The following is a 4,661-nucleotide window of genomic DNA, read 5'->3' on the forward strand; positions in this document are numbered from 1 at the left end:
AAATTAAAAGGGGAAAGGTAGGTGGTTTGTCTCCACCCAGATCAGAGGGAAAATGGGGAAAAGGGAGGGGACTGAAGGTGAAGGGGAGTGAAGAAGAAGGAAAGGGAAGGGAAGGGTAAGGAAAAGGAAAGGGAAGGAAGGGTAGGGGAGAGAAGGAGAAAGTAAGCAGGGGCACATAGTACCTTGTTTCTGGTTCTCTGCTCCTGGTCAAAGCCCAGTGATCCACAGAGCAAGCCATAGGTGACAACAGGAAATTGTGATCAGGAAATTGTGATAAGTTTAGGGGCTGCTGCACACACACACACACACACACACACTTCCCACCTCATAACAGGGGCCAATCCAAGGGCTAACCACAGGTCATCCAAGTTTTTCACTTTCAGCAAGATTCCAATGCCTAAACCATAGAACCCTGGAGATCCTCTCCCAAAAAAGTGCAAAATGGAACAGTAATTTCCCACCTTGTAGAGATACAGTGAGGATAACATGAACAAATGTGTACAGAGTCCCAAGCACGTGAAGGGACCTCAACAAAATGGTCACTATTATTAGAATCCTGGGTTTTCTTTATTATTTATTTTTTAACCAGTGTATGAATCCATTCTTACATTGCTATAAAAAACTACTGGAGACTGGGTAATTTACAAAGAAAAGAGGTTTCATCAGCTCACAGTTCTGCAGGCTGTACAGGAAGCATGGCTGGAGAGGCCTCAGGAAACTTACAGTCATGGCAGAAGGTGAAGAGGAAGGAGGCATGTCTTACATGGCCAGAGGAGAAGGAAGAGAGAAGGGGGAGGTGCCATACACTTTTAAACAAACAGAACTTGTGAGAACTCACCCACTATCCTGAGAAGAGCAAGGAAAAAATCCAACCCCATGATCCAGTCACCTCCTACCAGGCCCCTCCTTGAACATTGGAGGTTATGATTTGAGATGAGATTTGGGCAGGGACACAGATCCAAACCATGTCAACCAGTCCTTAGTATTTTTTATGTATTAAAATTACAACATACTTGACATTAAAAACAATCCAAACTTTAAGGAAGGATAAAAACAGGAGTAGAGGAAAATTCTCCCCTCTCTCCACCCAAATTGTTGTTGTTGCTATTTTTTTTTCTTGGTAGAAGCAGAATTCGTCAATCCAGAAAGTCAAGAGACCTGAATCCTTTCCTGGGATGGCCAGCAACCCTTTGTGGGACCCTGGCCAAGTCACTTTCCCTTCCTGTGAAGTTTCCTCTTCTGGGAGCATAGACTAGATGAGCTGTTCTTAAACTCTACTGCACATTAAAATCACCCTGGAGATTTGAAAAACTCCAACACCCAGGTGGCACCCCTGGGGCAATCAATCTTTGGTGGGGCCCAGGCATCAGTATATTTCCAAAACTCTCTGTATGGTTTCAATGAACAGCCATGGAGGCAGGAAACTAACCCCCCTGGTCCTTCTCAAACTTCATTGTAGGCACAGATCATCCTGGTCTGTGCTAAGTTGTAGACCCTGGCTCAGCGGGTCTGGGGCAAAGCATGAGATTTCACATTTCTAGCAAGCTGCCAGGTTTTCTTGCTCCTGGTCCAGGAAAAGGGACTAGACCATTGATTGAAAAACTTTTGTTAGCTTTGCAATACTTTGTTGCATGGAAACAGATACTTAACAGAATTTATCTGATTAAAATCAGGGTTCAGAAAGGATGGGAGAACCGGAGTCTCAGACTCAGACTCACCCCTAAATCCCTGAGTCGGGCAGAATTATGACCCCATCAAAGACATCATGTCCTAATCCCCCAAACCTGTGAATATGTTCTATTACCCGGCAAAGGGGAATTATATTTTCAGATGAAATTAAGGTTGTTAATCAGCTAATCTTAAAATAGGGAGATAGGCCAGGTGTGGTGGCTCATACTTGTAATCTCAGTGCTTTGGGAGGCCGAGGCAGGTGGTTTCACAAGGTCAGGAGTTCATGACTAGCCTGGCCAATATGGTGAAACCCCCGTCTGTACTAAAAATACAAAAATTAGCCGGACGCGGTGGCAAGTGCCTGTAATCCCAGCTACTCAGGAGGCTGGGGGAAGAGAATCGCTTGAACCCAGGAGGCAGAGGTTGCAGTGAGCTGAGATTGTGCCACTGCACTACAGGCTGGGCGAAAGAGCAAGACTCCATCTCAAAAAAAGAAAAAAATAGGGAGATTATCTGGGTCTAATCAGAAGAGATGTTAAAAGTGGAAGATAGTCACTTAGTACTTTCTATGTGCCTTCCCTATATTTTCTCCTCCATAGAACTCATCTTCTAATATATTTTATAATATGTACACTTATGGCTTGTTTTTTGTTTTTTTAGAGGCAGTTTGACCTCCTCCATTTCCAACCTGGACCAGTTCATCTCTTCTTAGGTAAGCTGTTGGTCTCCCACTCCCAGGACGTCACCCCATTGATGCCGAACTTAATGTGGACACCCGATAGACACAGTGCATTGCAGCTCAGAACTCCTGGGCTCTAGTGGTCCTCCCGCCTCAGCCTCCCCAGAAGCTGGGACCACAGACACCTGCCACAGTGCCCAGCAATATATCAACATGTGGTTGTTCCTATTGTCCTCTTCCCTGGAAACTACTCCATAAAAGTTGGGATTTTGTCTGTTTCATTCATGCTGGATCCAAAGTACCTACAACAGTGCCTGATGCCATGTAGATGTCTGACAAATATTTATGAAATGAGCAGCCAAAAAAGTGAAAGAGGCAGGCAGAAGAGTGATACAATGTGAGAAAACTTCACACCACTGTTGCTGCATTGCAGATGGAGGAAGGGGCCCCAAAGCTGAGGACAACAGGCAGCCTTTAGAGGCTGAATAGGATGAGAAAATGGATTCTCCTCCAGAGTCTCCAGAAAAGAATTCCTTTGTTTTAGCCCACAAAGACCTGTGCCACATTCCTGATCTCCTGAACTGGAAGATAATAAATCTGTGTTGTTTTTAGCCACTCAATTTGTAGTCCTTTGTTACAACAGCCAGAGGAAACTAATGCACTCTCTGAAGCACCTCCAGTAAAGCCCTAGATCACTGAAGCACAGCTGGGCTCAATGAGCTTCATCACTGTGGATCGTGAAGGGGCTGAAAGGGTTGGTCCTCAACCCTTTTTCTTGCACAGCTACTGGTAGGCACTCAGTACTGCAGGACTTGCTGACACAGCCCAGTTTGGTGGTATCAGCTTCCCTGGGATTCCAGGGCCCACTTCCCCTCTTCCTGGCAGGAGGGGAATCCCAGGTAGCCTCCACAGCAACACCAAAGTTGGCAGCTGAGCATTTCAGCAAAAAGCAGCTTGGAAGTGTCTCCTGGTCCCCCAGAGGAGACCTTATTCCTCTCCTTGTGCTGTTCTCTGCCAGATGTGGCCTTGCACCTGCTTGCTCCCACTGGCACAGTACCCAGAGCATCTCTGGTCCAACCAACTAGTTCAGGACAGGACAGAGGGTCGAGGGAGACTCCAAATCAGTCCCAGTCTGAGCTCCCCTATCCCAGAGGTGGGAGTTGGACTGTTCTGCAGAAGAGCAGATGGGCATGAATCTCAGGAGGTCCTGAAACAGATGAGATCTCAATAAAAGCCCTAGAACAATGGTTCTCAGCCCAGCTAGCACACTAGATTCACCCAGGGAGCTATTCAAACTCATGATCAGGCCAAGCACAGTGGCTCATGTCTGTGATCCCAGAACTTAGGGAGGTCAAGGTGGGAGAATCATTTAAACTAGAAGTTCAAGACCAGCCTGGGCAACACAACAAGACCCTGTCTCTGTTTTTAAAATGAAAAATTTTTTTTTGGTTGGGCACGCTGTCTCATGTCTATAATCCCAGTACTTTGGGAGTCCAAGGCAGGTAGATCACCTAAGGTCAGGAGTTCAAGACCAGCCTGACCAACTTGGTGAAACCTCATCTCTAAAAAAATACAAAAACTAGCCAGGCATGGTGGCGTACACCTGTAATCCCAGATACTCTGGAGGCTGAGGTGGAAGAATCACTTGAACCTGGGAAGTAGAGGTTGCAGGGAGCCAAGATCATGCCACTGCACTCTAGCCCGGGTGACAGAGTGAGACTCTATCTTAAGAAAAAAAAAAAATTTTTTTTAACCTCATGATGCCCAGGCTGCTATAATTCAATCAGAATTTCTGGAGTTACAGACAAGGTGGCAGTTTTTAAAAGATTCTGGGTGATTTCAATGTAGTCGAGGGCGAGACCCTCCAGACCAGTAGTTCTCAGAGCATGGGTAACAGGTGGACAGCATTGGCATCACCTGGGGGCTTGTTGTAACTATAGAATCTCAGGCTTCGCCTCAGACCTAATGAATGAGACTCTGCATTTAAACAAGGTCCCCAAGAGACTCCTGGGCACTGTAAGTATGAGATGTACAACAGTGGAGCATAATAGTTAAGACTGGTAGCCCGGGGTCAGACTACCTGAGTTTGTGGGGTGTCTCCACCACTTCTTATCCACAAAGGCTTGGGCAAAAGACACTCTCAGAGTTCTCATTTTCCCTTTTCAGCATTCTCTCATGTCTCACAGGTGGGGCTGGCCAGGAAACTATAGAAATCCACAATAGTCCAGGGGTCCTGGTGGGGCACCCAGGAAAATTCACAGCCTGTCTTGGAGGAAGAGGTTCCGGAGGACCCTGAAGGTGAAACAGCCTA

This window comes from Sapajus apella, unplaced genomic scaffold, assembly GCF_009761245.1.
Source record: "Sapajus apella isolate SASKATOON/1434 unplaced genomic scaffold, GSC_monkey_1.0 scaffold99, whole genome shotgun sequence".
NCBI lineage: Eukaryota > Metazoa > Chordata > Mammalia > Primates > Cebidae > Sapajus > Sapajus apella.